The sequence below is a fragment of the Eschscholzia californica genome, unplaced genomic scaffold (genome assembly GCF_041429995.1).
Source record: "Eschscholzia californica isolate CP2 unplaced genomic scaffold, dmEscCali1.0.p SCAF_4, whole genome shotgun sequence".
Classification (NCBI taxonomy): Eukaryota; Viridiplantae; Streptophyta; class Magnoliopsida; order Ranunculales; family Papaveraceae; genus Eschscholzia; species Eschscholzia californica.
The window spans coordinates 36,099,711-36,121,160 of record NW_028238461.1 but is presented as its reverse complement, the minus strand read 5'-3'; positions in this window follow the sequence as shown (position 1 = coordinate 36,121,160).

Here is a 21,450-nt window from a genome sequence, read left to right as displayed (position 1 = left end):
GGAGGCTAAAATCATTGGAGCGGGAGAGTGACCAGCTCAGTGAAGAAATATATGTTTTGGAGTCTGAGTCGGGTCATGGTGATTATTCTGCTGCAAGTGCGAAGGTTTTGTAAATGGTTAACATAGTAGTTGATGTTTTTACAAAAGTAATTTCGAGTCGAATATTTTTTGAATTGGTGGACAAGTTGAGCATGTGTGATATCTATGCACCAACTTGAGGGGGAGTGTTGAGATTCTTTCCTATATTGAAATATTTCATAGAATATCTTTTCTATATTGGGATATTAGAAAATAGTTTATATTAGAAACTAGTAAAGATATTAGAAGCTATTAGATATTAGAAACTATTAGATTTTTTAGTAACTAGTAAATTGGAAACTAGTAGTATTCTAACTCTATAAATGGAGTCTTGTATTTCTTTTGAGTTCGTCAAGGAATAAAACAATATCTTTGATCAATTTCAACTGTTACCACCAATTTTCATGCAAAAGCTTCAATCCAATCTAAAATTTAGAAACCATTATTATTCCTCATATTGTAAACGTAGTTATCAAGTTGAGAACTAAACTTATATGTAACGAAACTACTAAAATCTGACGGATAAAACTCACCAAGACGCATCAATAAAAGTTAGCAAGATGCATCTGCTGATGTCAAAAATGGACTTTCGTTATCAACATGAAAATAAGGGACTTGAATGCCTGACAGCGTCCGTTAAGGTTATTATTCTGTTAAGTGGGTTGTGCTTCTGGATTCCTGCTCTGGCCCTTCTGTTCCAGCTCTTACTTATCGCTCCTGCTCCTGATTCCTGGGGGGAAAACCTGCAAAGGGTTCGAAACCCGCTTCGACACTCAAGACAGTCAGGTTTCACTTTGCAGTAAAAGGATAAATGGGGATTGATCCTTTTGGGGGCAAGTTATGGGAACTCTATAGTGATGGGGGGATCTCTCTGTTTGAGGGATCTTGAGTTGAGTTAAGCTTAGTCAGTCGAGTAAAAGCTTGTGTCCTATAGAAAATGATGGGGGGCCCTTTGATAGGCTTAGTTAGACCGACTGTGATTTAGACGACCGAGATTAGGCGGTGAGAATCCACCGTTTGAGAAAGTTATCACTGTTCATGGTTAGGGTGTTCCTTGTAGTTATCTCGTATTTCAGGACAAATAGAAGTTCCTAAGTTTAAGGATCCTTCGTAGATATCCTGTCGAGGTGATAGATCATTTAGAGGATGTTTCCTCTTTGAAGAACTCTTGAAGCCCGAACTTGCTTAAACATTTAAGATTTGTAACCGACTGAGATCTTTTAGGGAGATCCCGGGATTGAGTCAGTAAACTGTTGGCACTTTTCTGCCTCCCCGGTTTAGGGAGTGAGACAGAGGTGTAGCTTACGTGGACCCCCCTCATTCCTTTAGAGATTTCAGGGCTGATTTGTTCGTGTCGGGGGCGAAACAAAGCTGATGCCTCTTAGCTTGTCCTGGTCGACCTCCCAGTTAGGGGTGTAGGTGCCGGAGCGTCGCTGCTTTAAGCCGGGTTGACCCGTTGGACTTCAGGTCAGTTTTTGACTTCCAGACGTCAGTCAATGCCTGGACGATTCATGCATCATCAGCATCAAGTTACTATTGTCAAAAATATCAAATCTATTAGATCGATTAAAACATGCCGTAAAACAGAGCAACTCAATATTCTTCTCAAACAAACGAGCATTTAGCTCTTCAAAGTGCACTATTAGTAACAATATAGAATTTCTCTACTTGATATTTGATACGTTATTGAAATTTTTTATGCGTTTCACCTATTTCTCCCTTGACCAATATATGAACTATTAAGATCAACGACTTTGATATTATGTTTTTCGCAAAAAGAAGTAACACTCAAAACCAATGATGAACTCTCATGCTTTTGTACATATCGCATTTTAGCTTTTGACGATTCGACAAAATCCATGACAGTCTCAATATTTTTGTCTTTTCTTCGAAATACTAGTTCATCATCAGGCTGACGATTGATCAATATTCATTTGTTATTCTAAACAAGAGCTTCGTCAAATATAAACAAAATAAAAACTCAAAGGTTATCATCTTAGATAACAAATCAATCGCTTTTCTCTTTTAATCTGCTTCGACAAAAGGCAAAGCAATATTTTTAAGGACCGAACATGACATATCTAGCAAAGAATATAAACTATTATAGTGTGAACTTCAGGCGTTGGATTGGTCGATGTTGGACCCCATGGATATAGTGGTGTTGGAGAATAATAATCAAGATATATTTAAAGAGTTATCGGATTTAATGGTTTAGCTAGTTGGTTGAATTGAAGTCTATTGTCATTAATGGTTGGACTGTTTGAACGTTGCATCAACGAAGCTACAAATTAAGTCAGGTTATCAACAGAAATATAATATATAGTATATGATGATGTCAACAAGTGGCTTCCTGAAAACCATCCTGAAAATTGTTCTTCTACCATCGAGTTGTTGTTCCCCTGTGCCACTAGTGAGGAGATGGAGAGGGGCACCTGCAAAGAGACTTCGATGCTCAAGTCAGTATATTGTTGTAGGTTAAAAGTCAAATAATCAAGAGGTAAGCACTAAATTCGTTATTCAGAGATAAGTTGTTTTGTTTGCATATGCTTGAACGGTGGTAGTTAATAACCAACTTAAAAAAGACCATGTGGGAGGGCTTTTAATAGAATCTTTCCAATCGTAGTAGCTATGATCATACCTTGAGATAAGTCAAGCAAATATTCACCGTTAACTATCCTTCCGCGTAACTAACATTTCTGTTAGGCAGAGTAGAGCTTAAGGTGCTGAGCATACTTATGCAGAACTCCCATATCAAGGTTTAAGTTATAGAGTTTAACTCTGATCCACCCTTCTATTGGGCTTTAATTCATGACAGAGCTCACGATGTCTACGAGACTCGTGTCAACTACTCATGTCAGGGTTGAGGTCACAGAGTTCTTTTGGGTCCACCTTACTATTGATTTAGTAAGGGTTTTGCTCGTGCATATTCAGGGATCTGCTGATGGGCCTAAAAGGTTACCCTAAAAGGTTTCCCTCAAGTATACGGGCGCCAAATAATAATCCGGTAAGACCGGAATCGATCCACGGAGATAGGAAAGGTAATAAAGATATCGAGAGAGTAAAGTCCACCGATCTAGGTGTCACTGACTAACATAGACTAAAAACAGAAAGATAATGATTGGGGTTTTTAGATTGATTTAAGATAAAGAAAAAAATAAAACTAACTAAACTAAAGATAAGAGAGACTCGGGAGACGAGATGCAAAAATAATCGGGCAAGAGTCGATTGAGAGGGATACTTCGATCCACACGATCGATAGTGACAATAACTAATTATCTAGAGCATGAAAGTTTAGCTAACTTCACCCACATTGATAATTCTAAGCATAATGTGTAAAACTAAGCATAGTCGATCAAAAGTTACTAAGCATCGATTATCAAACTAATAACACACTATGAAATAAGTTGACAATGAATAAGTGTGACACTAATAAGTATAATACGTTAAACTAAGTATAACATATCAAAAGTTACTAAGGGTCCGTTTGATACGTGGGAAAATAGGCTAGGAAAGTCGATTTCCCATGTTAAAATAAGGTGGGAAAATAGCCTAAAAAATTTTACCACCTAAAACATGGGAAAGTGGTAATGTTACCCTATCTTAATCTTTTTACGCTCTCTCTCCTCTCTCGTATCGTCTCTCCCGGGGTCTCTGACTCTCTCTCTCACAACAACAACTCTCCAACTCTCTCTCTCTCTCTCAAAACCTCATCTCTATCTATCATTAATTCAACCATATCTTCATCTCTCTTTCTGTCATCAATTCAAGCGAAATCTCATCTCTCCTCACTCTCGATTTCCCCTCTGTCTTGGTTTTAGGGTTGTTTGATTTAGGGTTTAGAAGAGATCTTTCTGCGAAAGATTTATGAAGAATTGCATCTGAGAATTAACAAAGAGAATTGGCCTCTGAGCTTTGCTGGCACACATAAAACACAGATTTATGAAAGATTGACATCTGAGAATTGATGATGAAGAATTGCAGCCAAGCATTAACGGCAAAATAAACTTTCTTTCCACACAGAACACGAATTTTTACAGAGAAAATGTTCGCTCTCGCTCTCTCCTTCTTTACCACTTTGCACACACTCTCTCTCTCTATCTTTCCCAATCTGTTATGTCTCTCTTTCGATCTGCTCTCTCTCGATCTGCTTCTCTCTCTAGATAGATCTGCTCTATCCTTCTCTCTATCGACATGGGCCTTTAGGGTTTAGAAGACAACTTCAAGGGAAAGAGTCTAAAAGCACTCCCTAAAAGACTAACTAATATTTAAATTTTTAAAGGCACCCCATTGTCTTACCAAACACTTAAAACTTAATTTTATATCAGAAAACCTCAGTTTTCTTTCCCATCAGAAAATCTTGGTTTTCACATCCATTTACTTTCCCACGTATCAAACGGATCCTAAGCATCGATTATCAAACTAAGCACGTATTATCAAACTATATGTCAATAGACGATTAAGATCAAAACTTCTAATTCGTAAAATTAGACAAAGTTAATCAAACTAACATTTAGTAAACAATGAGTCATTCATCACATATCGAATCATGTTTCACGTGTACCCGAATACAAAAGATAGTTAGACATGGCGAAACAAATACTAAACGGGAGAAAGATAAAGAAAGACAAAAGTTAAGGTGTAAATCCCCTTTTTTTGATGATGGCGCGAGGCTAGGATCGTCAGAAAATATGGATATATATGTGCTGCCAATCTCCCCTTAGCAATATCCTGATTTCCTCTTAACAGTGCAGATTAGGTGTCCCCTCAGTAAAAACCAGAGTTCCCCTTAGCAAGAAAGTCTTCTTCTTCCTTTAGACAAAATCCACCATGAAAGCTTGCTCAAGCTTTCTCTCTCTAAGACTTTTGGTCCAAATCACAAATAAAGCACAAGAACATCAAGACAAGATACTCAAAAGCCAAAACCCCAAGTATTCTAGTCAAGAAATTGGTCGGTATAGCATCAAACAAATTTGGCCAGATCCACTGTGCAACAATCCCGAGCCACCTGGTACCACCTTGATTCAGCTGGTTGCCCTCCTGATTCAGCTGGTGGCCCTCCCGATTCAGCTGGTTGCTGTTCCGAGCTGCTATGGAGACGTCTGGTGCTGATCCTTGTTGTCCCGAGTCTTGCACTGAAAATCCCGAGCTGCATCAATGGAGATCTCTGGTTTTCCGGAGCTACCTCCCTTCAAATTTCCCTCTTCCTTTTGTTTTTGATCCTAAGACATCAAAGAGGGGTTGCCTATAGATTCTTCCCCATTGCCGGAAAAGCTGTCCCTAACTATCACCATCGACGGAAAAAGACCCCTTCAGGCAGGTAACAGGTACGAACTCCAAACAGAGGCCTCATCTCGAATCCTTAACAAGAACATGAAGAAATTATGGAGCAAAGGAAGAAACCTCTGGGATCGTTCTGATGAAGAAGCAGGTTGAGGAATCAAAGCAGATATTTATAACAGAAAAGATGATCAAGGAAATGGGTACAAAGCATTGAAGACAAAGACCGAGCGCATCTTGGAAACATGCGATAAAATTAAAAGTTCTGGGAAACGCGCCTTATTCCCAATAACAGAGCTCCGCGTGTCCTTACGTGACCAAGTGAGTTGCCGTGTGCAATAACCCAAAAGATCAACATTGAAAACGCGTGATCAGAGAATCAAATCTATGACGCCATGAAATCACGCATGGAAAAGAATTAATTACTTGCGCGGAAGACGAAACGTGTCTTGGAGTGACAAACCACACGTCAAAGCAAGAACACGGCTGGGTCAGTCCTGGCAAGGATAATACTTAGTTGAAGAAGATCCCCAATTCATAAAACATGCATCAACTCTGGAGTACTGACAGGAAGACAGAGCTCTACCAAATAGCCATGGTCTAGGTAAGGCCCACAGAAGCTTCACGATACAGCTCTGGGACAGGTAATACTTTCGACTTCTGGCCTTCAAAGTAAAACACACGAGTTACTTCTACTACTTAGTCTCTCTACTTTCAACTAAGGAGTGGCGGGACTCATGATGATGAATAAAATATCCAGACGTTGAATAACGTCTGAAGAGTCAAAGATCAGACCAGAAGTCTCTTGGAACAGCTCGGCTTAAAGCAGCAGAACAGCTAAAATCCCTCATGGTCCACCACACATTCCGCTAACTGGGAGGTCGGCCAGAAGAAACCAGCTCTGCACAAAACGTCTCCGGCATGGACAAATCAGCCCTGGGATCTCTAAAGGAATAAGGGGGGTCTCCACGGGTTCAACCCATATCTTACGCCCAGAACTGGGGAGATATCAGCGCTGCGCAACCTAATGACTTAATCCCGGACTTTCCAGAAAGATCTCAGTCGGCCACACATCTTGAAGTGTTTAAGCCAGATTTGATTCCACGTATCTAAAGGAGGAAACTTCTCCATTAGAGTCTACCAGTCCGGCAAGATATCAGCAAAGTATCCTTGAACTTAGGAACTTTCACTTATCAAAGATCTGGGATAGACTCGAAGAGAAACCCTAGATACGCAATAGAGGTAACTTCTATTACGGTTTGGCGGCCACCGCCTCACCACCGCCACTACTCACAGTCAGCCTAACTTCGCCTATAAAAGGCCCCCCACATCGTCCTTCACAGAGGACGGTCTATGGAGAACAGACACACTCTCTCCCCCAAAAATACTATCTCTTCATACTAGAAGGATCACCTCCAAAAACAGAGTTATCACAGCTCGCCCCCAAAAGGATCAATCAACATTCATTCTTTTACTGCAAAGAGCACCCTGACTGTCTTGAGCGTCGGAGGGGTTTCCGAACCCTTTGCAGGTTTTTCTCCCTTGGGAACAGACGAACAGGAGCAAGGAGCGAGGAGCTGAAACAGAGGAGCAGAGCTGAGAAGCAGAGCTGAGAAGCAGAGCTGAGAAGCAGAGCTGAGAAGCAGAGCTGAACAGGGGAATTTCTCCTCTCATAACAGAATATACCATCGTAACGGAGGCTGTCATGCATCAACTCCCTTTTCCAACCGGGAGCCAATTTTCGACATCAGCATCCTTGGTTCCTTTTTCTTCCAGTCTCTTCTACATGTGATGAAAATGTGATAAATGCTTCATTTTATTCCGAATCAAACGTCAAACTCCTAATATGGTACCTACAAAGAAAAATACATAAATAATTAGAAATAAAACCCGAAAGGAACTAACTCATCGAAGTTAAGTGATCCAAATGTGCCATTTTCATGCCACATCATCCGCCATAAGCCGTCCAGGTCAATCAGTTGACTTCATGACTGGTCAAGGCTAACTATATATTGGCTCAGTACGAGTCCTCCCACTCCATAACAGAATGCAGAGATGCTAAGGAGTAGAAGAGCCCTATATTTCTCCATCTGTCATGGTTAGTCACAAGCAAAAACTATGTCATCAATAATTGCAAGACATCAGCTTTGGAATACAAAAATAGTCAAATTGACCTCTCTTGCCTTGGTGTAACTCTCGGGAGCATTCTAGATACACAGTTATATGGAGAACTCTTCACAATTTAAGGAAATTCTAGAAGATTTTAGAAGCTTGTAGAGCCTTGGAGTACACTCTAGAAAGTCTAAGATATTTATAGGAATGTCTTTAGGAAGTGTTCTGGAATTCTCCATCCTTGAAAGTGTGTGAAACTTCCTAGCTTCTTAGGCCTATAAAAGGGGAAAGTGTGCTCATTTGCAAATCACTAAAGTTGAGAGAGACCAATAAACAGGGCCGACTCTAAGATTTTGGAGGCCCGACGCGAGTTTAAAGAATGTGGTCCACGTGTGTTTCGCAATAAAAAAAAGGGTCCATGGGTTTATAGACCAAAAAAAATGTTCAAAAAAGGTTTAGGGTCCAATCTTCTCAAAAAATGGATTTTTAGTCCTTTTGCACTCGGGACTAAAAACCCTTACTATACATGATTTTATTCCTTCCATGTCCCATTCAATTTTTGCGGGATTTAAAATGTGGGGCCGGACTGAAATTTGAAACGTCCTATTACGTACCGTGATTTGGGGATAAAATTAGGAGAACATATATAATTGAATCTAAACTTTCTCTCTCATCCATAAACTGGTTAAAAACAAAACCGAAACTTTCCCAAAACCAATTGTTTCCAAAAACACTAACTAAATCTTCGAAACGCCATTACCAGAAACTAATCAAGCGCTGAAAAGACGAAAATCAAATTTGGGCGTGATTTGGGGGATTTATTAGCAAAAAACGAATAGAAACAAATCAAAATTTCTCTCTCCTCTAAACAGATTTGGAAATCAAATTTTCTCTTTCCTATTACCCGAATCGATCAGAAACCAAAATCCTAACCAAAACAAAACGCCATCACCACGGATATTTCCAAATCAATTTTCTCTATCTTCTTTACAGATTTGGAAACCAAATCAATTTTCTCTATCTTGCTATGTAATTTTTTTTCGATTCAAATCAATTTTCTCTCACTTAACTTTCAGATTTGGAAAGAGTATATTTTTTGGGATCAATTTAGCGTGATTTGGGGGTTAACATACAAAACGTATATATCACTTTCTCTCACTTAATTTTCAGATTTGGAAATAGTATATAATTCTAGGTACATTACAACAACAATTGTTTTAGTTTTTACTCATACATAAATACACATCGAATACAAATTATGAAACAAATACGTAAATTATGTGTTATTTATGACGAGGAAACCATCATTTGTCATGTATACAACGTAATTTATCAACTGTATGTCTGTCATGTTCAATAAATTACACATAATTTCTTTCACACTACATATCGTTTACATTCTGTTACAAAAAAAAACGTACAAAATCTTCTCTGGTTCAAAAATGGTGCCCATCCATGTACTCTCCATTTGTAGTCTTGAGCAGGACAAACAACAGTTACACTATATTGTCGTAGAGTATATCGAAATGCTTTTGCACCACCAGGAAACAATTGACCAACTTCAGTAAATATTTTATCCCAGCCATCAGATTTTAGTTTTGTGGTCTTACTTAGATTGGATGATTCTGTAGGAAATTCTACAAGTAACAGCAAAACTACAAAAAGAAAACATATACATTTGTCAACTAAACATATAATTTACTAGAAACGACATGTGTAATGGAATAAATTATGCATACTGTTTGTTAAACTTCATAATGTGTTAGGAGACAAACAGAACTTTAGTTTGAATCACAAGGTCACTGTTATCTGAAAAAATATGTATAATGTACAATAAATTACATATAATTTTTGGAACATTTATTGTACTATAAACGACAACTGTTTTGGGAAAAAAGTACGCGTAATTTTGAATAAATTATATATAATGTACGCAGATTTATAAGATCTTTTTGATATTATTTATAAAGTATGTATAATTTGTAACAAAATACATATATTTTACATTCTGTTATAAAAACATCGTACAGAAGATGTTTGCGTAATGTACTAGAAAGTATGAAAATGTATTGTAAACTACCTATATTGGATAGGAAAATGCTAAAGCTACAAAATATTTTGACAAAAAATAGTTCCCAGCTGATGTGGCAGTTGTGGTTTGAAACTTTGACCAAATCTAGGCCGTTGAGAGATGAATATCACAACTGCCACATCAGCTGGTATTTTTCTTTTGTCAAAATGCTTTGTAACTCTAGCATCTGCCTATTGTATATTCTGTTATGAGAAAGTGAGTTAGGATTTTACTTTATTGTTTTGTTTTGTTTATTTGCTCGAGGACTAGCAAATTCTAAGTTTGGGGATGTTTGATGTGGCGTTAAAATACCACATTGAGATCACTTAACTTGGATGAGTTGGTTCGTTTCGGGTTTTATTTCTAATAATTTATGTATTTTTCTTGTTAGGAAGCTTATTTGGAGTTTGGCATTACATTCGGAATAAAACGAAGCAATTCGTCACATTTTCATCTCATGTGGAAGAGATCAGAAGGAGAGGGAACCAGGGGTATTTTGGTCATTTTGAGAAAATCAGAGGTTAGATGGAAATTGAAGTCAATGGTGAGTCCGACGGCGAAAACGGAAGTTGAATCGGAGTTCGGACGGAGAAGTTATGGAAGAAAGAAGTCGGGGGACATTTTTGTCTACTTTGAAAATTAGAAATGTAAAAATATATGCTGAAGGCACCCCTTGGTTGCTAATGAGATACAAGGCCCAAAGCCCAAAAGCTAAGAGTCTAACATAGAACAAAGAAATTCTATGAGCACCTCATTTTAATGTCCAAGTCAAAATAAGTCATGATTGACTAGGGCTTTAGTTGTGAAAGAACAAAAAGGGGAAAAGGCTGATTGGGACATGATCTTCTTCATCAAGGAGCTAGGGTTTGGAGATTTCGGGAGAGAGAGGCAGAGAGAGAGAAGGAGTACCGGCCAAGCTTGGCCGGCTATCACTTAAGGCCGGCCAAAGCTTTGGCCGGCACGGTTGCAACAAGAACCAGCTCGGGTTCTTCATCAAAACCACAGAAGCTGCTGAGATCGACACCATTAGCAGCTGCTCGGGACGAACTCAAGCACGGGAGCAGCAGCTCGAGTTCGGATTTCTTAGGGATCAGCTCGGGACAGCCATTGAAGGCACGGGACGAAGCTCTAGAAGCTCGGACAGAACCAACTCGGGACGGCAACGCTAGCTCGGGAACTCGGCAGGACCTTGTTTTGGCCGAATCTTCTTCACTTGGCCGGAATCTCACTTCCATTTAGCCGGATTTTATAGGTGTTCCGGCCATCAATTGGGTTGGAAACCTTAGGGCTTTTCATTGACATATTATTGCCTTGATTTTCTTAGTGTTTGATTGTGATTTGGTTGCCAATTTCTAGTGAGAGAAAGCTTGAAGCTAGATTTAATGGTGGATTTTGTTTAAGGAAGAAGATGATACTGGCTGATAAGGGGAGGTCAAGTTCTGCTGAGAGGACACCCATTGTATACTGTTAAGAGGACCCCTGCATTCTGTTACAGGGAGATCGACAGCACTTGAACACTTATATTTCCCGTCGATCTTAGTCTCGCGCCTCATCGGAATAGGGAGATTCTCACCTTAACTCATGTATTTCTTTATTTTCTTCCCATTTATTATTTGTATAGCCATGTCTAGCTAACTTTTGTATTCGGATACTCGTGATACATGTTTTGATGTGACAAATGAGTTTTAATGATGAAATCTTCTGGGTTTTTAGACCGTTCATGGACTAGAATCTGAGTTATACAAAGAGTTCGTTGCCAATCTAAGTAAATGGGTGAAGTTAACTAACTTTTCATGCTTATTGATTATTAGTAATAGTCACTATCGATTTTGTGGATCGAAGTATCCTCACTTTATTCTTGCTCGACCATTTTTCCCGAATCTCTCTCACCTCTCACTTTTAGATTAGATCGTTTTATTTGTTTATTTATTATAAACCAATCAAAACCCCAATCATCATCTTTTCATTTTAGTCTGAGTTAGTGGTTGACACCTAGACCGGTGGGCTAGACTTTCTCGATATTCTTATTACCTTCCTATCTTCGTGGATCGATCCCGGTCTTACCGGGTTATTACTTGACGCCCGTATACTTGCGGGTGGCGACCTTTTAGGGTAACCTTTTAGGCCCATCAGAAACCGAACGAAATAACACCTGGTTCATAAATTGTACGGATACAAATATCTGATGTGAAGAAATATCAGAAAATCAAGAAGCTTAAACCTAAATCTAAAGAAAAATGATATGATAACTGGATGCGAACATAACATACTCGATTTGAAGGAATCAGTAAAGGATTAAACATCAAGATCATACACAATAATGAAAATCTTAGAGAGAAAATAAACCTCAAACATTCGAATTTAATGAATTAGTAAACAAATCTTTGAGAACAAAATCAAAATCTGTTATGTTTAATTTTAGAGAGAGAGATAATCTGTTACTTTAACCTGAGAAGCAATATTAGATCTTACCAATGGTACGAACAAAGACTTTCACAATGTAAAACCTGATAAACGATGGAGGTTTCAGCTGCTCTAATGAATATGAAACAAGATTTCTAAGTTTAATGGCGGTTTATTAGATGATTCGGTTTTAGAGAGAGAAAATAAACAGGTTTCCGTTATGGAGGATAATGAAGATAATGGTTACTTTGAATAGAAATGTGATTGGAGAGAGAAGGTGGGAGATAAAAATGGAAAAAGATAATTGGGGATTTTGAAGGTAAATCAGTTTTTATATATAAGGAAGGTTAGTTTAGGTATTATGATTTAATATGTATTCTAAGGATTCGTGTTTTCTCTCGAGATGGATACAAATGGACTAGATATCAATTTACATTAATATTTTGGTTTACAAACCCTTTATAGGATTAGAGATGACTAAATGTGTGTTTCGGGCCAATTTTTTGGACTATAAGCCCAAAATTTCTAAAAAAAATTGTATATTGGAATTTTAACATTTCCCTTACACCTAAAGTCAAATTTAAACATGAAATTGTGTTAATAACTATGTAGTATTACTCAAACGATTTAATTCAGTTACGTAAAAATTTACTTGGGTTCAAGAGAGTCCTAGTCGGTCTTTATTCGAACTTCCAATTCAGTGGTTATAACAATATAGGGTTATTTCTCTAATAGCCCCAATTTTGTGACCGGTTTCCTTCCTAGCCACCGACTTTATCAAAAATACCCAGATGACCCCCTTTTTCAGATTCCGTTATAACACCGTTAACTAATCATCACCTTTCTCTCATCCAACTCATAGCCTCTCTCTGCCACCTCATCTTCTCGCCACCTCATCATTTTCACCAACGAAGGTCGCCGGCCGGCCAATTTTCTGGTCGGCGACCTTCAAACATTTTTTTTTTAAACTCTCTCTTCCTCTCCTTTTCTCACTCTTCTAGTCTATCTCAACCGTGTGTCTTACCTTTAAACATTAATTTTTTTTTTTTTACAGTCGCAGACATACAATACCTGCAATTTAATTCAATTCACAGTGAAGATTAAGGGGAAAATCCTAAATTTCCAATTCATCTTAGACTGTAGAAAGAACATAATCAATTTCAAGTTCCAAACGATGGGTGTTAATTTTCTTATTTTGCCCTAAATTCACACACCCATAACAAAAATGTATCTAATTTAGTAGGAAAGAGAGAAATTTCAGAAAATTTAACTGAAAATCGATAAATATTCAAACTTGATGAAACCCTAATTTGGGAATTGATTGATAATTTTACCTGTATTTTTTATACTGATAGAATGAGTCACCAGCCAAACCTCGAGTTGTATCAGTTGCCATTACTGAAAATGAAATCAAACAGAAAATAACTTCACAAACCCTAAACCCAAATTCTGCCATTTTCATCATCTCTATCTCTTTATCTCTCGAATAATAGATTACTGGTGATGTGGCCTTCCCCTGAGCTGAATCTAATGGAGTTTCCGGTGGTGTGAGATGTTTTTCCGGTGAGAATTCATAAGAATGTTTATCTACTGGAACAATAGCTTTAGAAAGAGGGTTTTCCGGTGGTAGAGGAAAATTAGGTTCATTTTTAGTGGAGAAATATTCAGCTGAAAAATGGGGATTTTTTGTGGTGGTGATGGTGGTTGTGGTAAAAGAGAAGAGGGGTTTTCATTTTCGGGGATAAACTGTAGTGGGGTCTCAAGTTTTTGTTGTCCAGTGGTGGTGGTGGTGGTTGCGGCGGGAGGGGGGGGGGGGGGGATTCAATTAGAGTACAAGAAGAAGAGGAAAAGAGGTTTCTTTGTTGAGTAAGAAATCGAAGAGTAGATGATGGGGGATATCCCGATGGTGGTGGTGACGATTGAGGAGGAAGAAGAGAGCTGACTTGCTTGATCAAATAACCTAATTAGATAGGTTGATTAAAGGAAGAGAGAGAGAACAGGAGAGGAAGAAATTTTTTTTTTTATGTTTGAAGGTCGCCGGGCGGGTCGGGAAAATAGCCGGCCGGCGACCTTCGCCGGTGAATACGATGAGGTGGCGAGAAGATGAGGTGGCTGAGAGAGGTGATGAGATGGAGGAGAGAGAGAGATGATGACTAATTAACGGAGTTATAACGATAACTGAAAAAGGAGGCTATCTGGGTAGTTTTTATAAAGTAAGGGGCCAGACAGGAAACTGATCACAAAGTTGGGGGCTATTCGAGAAATAACCCAACAATATATCTCCAGGTTTCGAGAAAGAACCTGACCAGCCCCTATAATTGTAGACAAATTAGACAGCAAGCCTAAAAAAAACATCTTTCTTTAGATGATCAAGAGAGACAACAAAAATTGAACTACAGATTATTTAACTTTTTAGGTTTTAAGATAGGTTGTCCTCACTCCTCCGACACAATGAAATCAATTTAGTAAAATTAAATTGACTAATTTTTTTCAAAAGCTAATTGTGGTGATAATGCAACTTTCTATACTTGTAGCAACAACCTTGTTATATTAATTTAATGTTACATAAATCAGAGTCGTTAGCCAGTTACATAAGAAAATAGTGTAAGTATTTATAATAATATCGATAATGTGAAATAAAAATTTATATTTACATCGATAATGATTCGTTCGTTAATGATAGTGGTGATAATAAATCAAAACGATAATATATCTATGAGTATGTACCAAAAAAATTGAAATAAGAAGCCAAAGAAAATTAAAAGTAATCAATATACCTGTTCATATACCTAATAAATATATTCATAATATTTTCATATATAATAAATGAAGAGATAGGGATGAGAGGAGGAACAAAATAGTTCACGTGATGAAAGGAAAATAGAGAGAAGTGTGGGAGGTCAGAGGTGAGAGGTGGGACTTGACAGAAGAGTATAAAAGACTTCGTTGAGGGGGCCCTATACAAATCACGTTCTTTTGGGGCCAAGTACGAGTGGCCCTTTTTCTTTGCAAAGTTGTGGCTTTGGCATAAATTTTAAAGCCACCTCGGGTTAAATTCTACCTAAATGTGGCCCCTAAATTTTGTGCCCAAAACCGGCCCTTTGTTCGCTTTGAGCCAGTGCTGACTCTGTTGATAGATCGAGTCCACCTAAGTGTGTTGGTGTGTCGTGTTCTTATTTCTCTTAAGTAATTTAGTGTGCCGGTTTCTTGGAGTTTCGCTATCAAGAGAACTATTCATTTGCCTTAGTCAGGGTTACGTGCAAATATTGTAATAAAGGTTGTCTTGTGCTTGGCAAGTAACATTTTGAGTATAAGTGCCACACAAGCTTTCGAGTGATAGTGTTGAATCGCTCTTTTGTTTAGGAGAAGTGGTATCACAACCTTGTCGATCGGATAAACACTCGCCTCGATCAAATAAGATAAGTTTTAGAAAAGAAGAGATGAACATGAATGGTAGTGAAAATGAATGAAGTAAACAAAAAATTTCATGAAACTAGGTTTGGAAAAGAAAGGAATGTGGAGTATGACAGTATGTAATGAGATGTTATAAAGATGAAGGAAGATGAAGGGAGATGAAGAGAGTCGAGAGATGATGGGTAACCTTTTCGGTTGGAGACAGCAGTGGTTTTCTGGTGAGCAAGAAAGATTTCAAGTAATGTAAGAGACAGAAAGGAGCTCACCTTTTGGGCTTCAAATATATTTCAATTCTCAAGTTCTTACAAACCAAAAAGTTTTTAAATACCATTGGTGCATATATAAAGGGTTGTAATAGGTAAGGGTGCCTACAGTACAGGGCTATAGATGTATAACTGCAACCAAAAATAGACATTTGGCCGTGACTTGGGTACTAGTGAGAGGTGGCTGGTGGCTGGCGCCTGGCTGCATGAGCTCAATCTATTAAGTTCGTATTTGCATTAAAAAGTCCGTTCGATCATTGGGTCCTCGCTCCCTCCTAGGGGTGGGAAACTGATCGGCGGGTAGTCCACAGTCACTTACTCTTCCAGTCCGGTCAGAATGGACAAATTCTCAATTTGTTCTTTCGGACATCCGTACAAATCGGGCAGACAGTTGACAAAGTTTAGTTGTCGCCTAAATTGCCTGGCAATCTGGATTCCGGACCGGTCGGACTTGAACACAGTGTTTATTTTTTTTTTTGAGTCTTCATAAATGATACTACTCATTAAGGTTTTACCCAAGAAAACCCATAAAATATAGTCCCACATTGTAAAGATGAAAGAGATATAAGGCTTTATAAATAAGAAATGTAGTCTTTCCATGCATATAAGTATAAGTGTGTAGTCCAAATGCTAACTATATTAATTGATTATAACTATCTATATAATATATACGATTAAAATGTCTGACTAAGTCGAAAATAACAATCGATCGGACGCGGGCAGAATGCCGGTTAGAGCCTTTCGTTCGCTCCCGTCCGACTAAATTTGGTGGTCTAGACGGGTAATGTCTATCTCGAACACCGGGTATTCACAGTCAAATCGGACTAGGGCGGCTCGTCGGGGGATCCAGGCTCGCAGGCCTTTTTTCCAACCCTACTCCCTCCCACATGCTTCGATCATCATATTCAACCTTGCACTTCACATAAGCCAATGGCATGGGTCTCCATATCCTTTCCTTTCTCTAGATAGTGGCTGTTTCGTTTCAACAAAAAAGAGAAGAAAGATAGTGGCTCCTTGTCTTTTGTTATCTTCCACGTTTCGGTAGACAATGTGATCGTACAATTACACATGTGGGTCCCACTTAAGTCACATCCGATCACGTGATCACCTCTTATCTTCACCTATCTCCCATACCTTTCCTTTCTATTATTGGGAGGTTTTTGGACTTGGACAAATTTTACTTTCTTGGTAAGACATAATACTTAAATGATGTGATTCTTTTAAATCACATAGGAATGTTTAACTTTCTCAACCTTTCTCAAAAAAAAAAATCAACCCAAATTTATTATTGGTCCAAAAAATAAATCTTTAATATAAATAAATTTACGTAAAAAGAAAATCGATATATCAGATATAGGATTGAAGTGTACAGTAGTTGGATTTGTGTCAGGTCAATTCATAATTATGAAATATCATCACAATTCTGAAAGGAAGTCGTTGAATCATGGGAGACATACATCATATTGTTGGCACGGGTACAAGGATGTAAAATGTCTTAAGGAAATATAACTTATTCTCGCCTCGACTAAAACATTTTTTTTAATCCTTTAATAATTCTTTTTTAACTTTTTTTATCGATCTTCGATTTGAAAAACCAATTTGAAATTCTATATATTATAAAAATTCTTCAGTAGATAATGCTCACAACAACAACGTTGATTTGGTAAAACTACCACATAAATCCTTACCGGTTAATATGTCGTATAATTGTGAGATCAATCGAGAAGAACATAAAGATAAACAAAAAGGAAACAACACCAATCATAATGATGATGAAACTGATGATGGCTCGTTAAGAATGGAAGAGTGATCTTCCTCCCGTACCTGACTTTCTCCCCTTCTTTTATACTTGCCTACCTCTTTTATCTGCTCCGAAAGGTCGAAATTAGATGGAGAAACTAAGTGAAAACATAAATCGACAACTTCCACTTTGACGTGAAATGATTCCAGTAAAGGGAGGTCCCTTATCTCTCTAGGCGGTTTTTGCGAAGCAGTTTTTTAAAAGTGTTATAAAAGATTAAGGCTGCGACTTTGGGGAATAAAGATAAATCTCTAGGGCATAAAGCCTTAGTCAATAAATACTGATTTAGGGGCATATCCTTTTTTAGTTCAAAATTTGACTTGATCAAACATTGCCCCTTAATTTTCATCTCCTCTCTCCCTCTCTTATGTTGCCCCCTCTCTCGTTCATATACTTACTCTCTCTCTCACTATCTTTCGTTTTGTTACTCTATCTCTCAGTCTACAATTTCTCTCTTATTATCTTATTCTCATAATTTTTCTCTCTCACTCTCACTGTTTTTTTTTCTCTCTTTCAATCGTTTCATCTCGATCTCTATCTCCCTCCCTCTCTCACACAGAATAAGGGGGTTCCAGCGAAAGGGAGACTTCCCTTCCTTGAAGTTGTGTGAGGGGGGAGAAATCATGAGATATGCAGATGCCGAGTGAGAGAAAGAGATAGAGATAGAGAGAGAGAAAACGATCTAAAGAGAAAAACGATAAGAGATAGAGGGAGATGGAGTAGGAAAAAGAGAGACAGAGAGAGTCTGAGAGAGTGGGCAATAGTGAAAGAGAGAGAGAGAGGAGAAGATAGGAGGCTGCAATGGTGGTCAGAATGGTGGTGGTTGGAAGTTGTGGTGGTGAAGGTGATGGAGAAGATGAAAGATTAAAAGGTAATGTTTGATCAAATATATTTTTAGGCTAAAAAAATGTACCCCCGAAAATGTACAAAAGAACATAAAAGTCCTAGAGAATTGCATTGGACAGAGTTTTTAAGAAAAAAACTCTAAAAATCATATGTGGCACTCAGGGTTTCTAAGATTGAGTGTTGCATTGGTGATGCTCTAAGAAAGAGAATCTCAATTCATACTCGACACATTGGATTAGTTGAGTTTTTGTTGAATGTTACATCGGAGATGCTCTAAGATTTCAAAGATGACGTGTCAATGGTGGAATAGAGATATCTTAAGAGGGCATTCTATTTCTAGAATGTCCTCTTAAGATATCTCTAAATGTCCAACTTATCAATATTTAAATTTTAACCAATAGAAATCAAGTGTTCTTATATTTATATATTTCTAAAATAATTCATTCTTTTCTTGCAAAATTAGCTATGTCACATAAGTAAATATATCATGATTTTTTAATTACGTACAAGAATTGAAGATCTATATTTTTGCCACCTAAAGATGAGAATCTCAATTGACACTCATCAAAGATGAAAATTAATTGAATTTTTTTTCAATTTTGAAGTGGAGATATGCTACAAGATAACATGATTTACTACATGGTCAAATGTTGTAAACAATCAAAACAACATTAACTTCAACTGTCTAAATCATGTGATGTTTGCACTATTCATAGAATATTTTTGAGGACATTGACAAGCTCCTTTAAAACCATAGACAAGCATGCACGTAGAATACCTTTACTTCACCTTTGATGTATATGTCTGTGGGTACTAAGTAAAATAAGATTTCTTCAACAAAAGAAAAAGTAAAATAAGGTTGATATTCAACCAAAAAAAAGTAAAATAAGATTGAAGTTCTTTTTGTTCTACAAGAACCTCTAAAAGGACGTGAAGAATGCACATCTTCAGGGACAAGATGCACTAGGAAGTCATGGGTTTAAAAATTAAAACAGTGGATTGCATCACGAGCATAACAACTACATCCAACATCTTTTCCTCTTTCAATCGTGACATATCTCTGTTGTTTTTTTGAATCCATATCTCTGTTGTTATCTATTCTGGTTATTCCAAAAAAAAAACTCTGTTGTTAGATCTTCGTTGGAAGGCTTGGTGATGTTCGGATCTTCGTTGGAAGGCTTAGTGATATTCGGATCTAGGTGATTGAATAAACTCTGACTTGATTAGTTGGTTAGTTGAAAAACTAACTTAATAATTAACTGAATGCGTCTCTAATGAATACTAAAGGGGTTGCTGAAGTGTTCCCCATTCCGCTAGCACAAAAGTGATGGTGTTTGGAAGTGGTATTCCGGATATCTTCAATCGAACTCAAGTAGAAGAAGAGCCTACAAATAAAAAGAGAAAAATCTCGGGCGTTATGAAATTCACGATTATATTATAATCGGATAGATGAACATAAATTAAAGACACAATATTAAAAAAAGTTCAGTCGGATAGTCACGACCTACATCCTCGGAGAAAGCCAGAACTGTTACATACTTTATTACCCACAACTGTGGTGATTCGTTACAATAATTGAATAGTAACCGAATGCTTAAAGTCTTATAACCCATCTTTTTTTTTATAGAGTAAATTAGGGTTCAAAGTTTCCTAGTTTCTCCTAACTAAACTAGGAAACTAGATAATATCTATCTATTATTTCCATTACATAGTTACAAGATATATCCTGATATAAGAAATTATATATTCCATATCTTCTAATATCCCGGATTAGTATTGATCGTCGGATATTCGCCTTCTCGATCCGTCCCATGTATCACGTATCTCAACAGGCGTCCAAGTCAACGGGGTATTTTTGCAGTTTAACGAAATAATTTAATGAGTGAGAGTGAAGAAGATGATCTTTAACGTTTTAGGGAAAACTTGATATGCCTATATATGTTTAGAAAGCTTTGACAATGCACGACCGTGATGATGCAGTGGTAAGAAATCGACTCTGATGATGACAACGTGTGTATGGTCGTCTAGAAGATAATATCCGTTGAGTGCGTATCTTCTGACACATAAAAGTTCGTGTATGAAAAATGAATCTTTGGTTCGGCCTTCAACGTTAATAATCTCATCATCAGGCATACCTGAGCTCGAGAGGCCGAGCTTACTCTAACCGATCTTCCTACTTTATCTCTGACAGAGCGGAGTTCAGGTTATATAGCTGACTCAGATCCACCTTCTTTCTTGCCTCGAGGCGGAGCAAAGATCAATGTTCCGTCGGATCCACTTCCTTGATGACTTCGACAAAGGTCTGCTTACATGCGATCACGACCAATCCTTTGACCGCTTGAGATCAAAACTTACTAATATTTGGCCTAACAATACCAAAATCCTCGATTTCTGTTTAAAATTTTGTGTTGTGAGAATTTTTCTTGTTTTCTCAAAGCGACGAGCTTTTGAAATTATAGTGACTTTTTCTTCTATTTCTGAACTTTTTTGGTCCATTTCCCCATGACTTTTATTACATATCATGTGCGGTTATGTTGGATTAAATCGTTTGGTCTCTGACTTCAGATTGAGTATTTAAGAAAAAACTGGTTGATGACCGAAAGAAATGTGAAATCCAACTATCCTATTTGCTAGCAAGAAATAGAAATTGCAACCTAGAATGAATTAATCAGTTTACATAACAATGATTGAACAAACAATCGAAATTTGTGTTTTTTTGTTGAGAAATGACTACGATCTACGTTAATCATTACAAGACATTGATACATCATTAAGATGTGATAAGCATGATAACCGCCTAAGTTAAACCAATAATTAAGCTGGCATAAAGTCGGACAAACTTATTTACACCTTTAATAATCCAAATTCAATAGCCATCGATTCCACTTCTTTTGAGAATCGAACTTGTAACCTCTATGATTTTAGAATTTATGTCAACACTATCAACCACTTGAGCAAATAAGTGTTTGACCATATTTATGTTCTTCTATAAGAAAATTAAAAAAACACTTTCTATGCCAACCAGCGATTGGCGAAGAGGTGACGTATCAAATGGGCGTATTTGGTTTATAGTTCTTGAGAAGGTCAACACTTGGTTACTCAAGTAGTTGATAGGGTTGACATAAACTCCAATATTTGTCCGAAATCCGATCCCAAAGAGGTGGAATCTATGGTTATTGAATTTG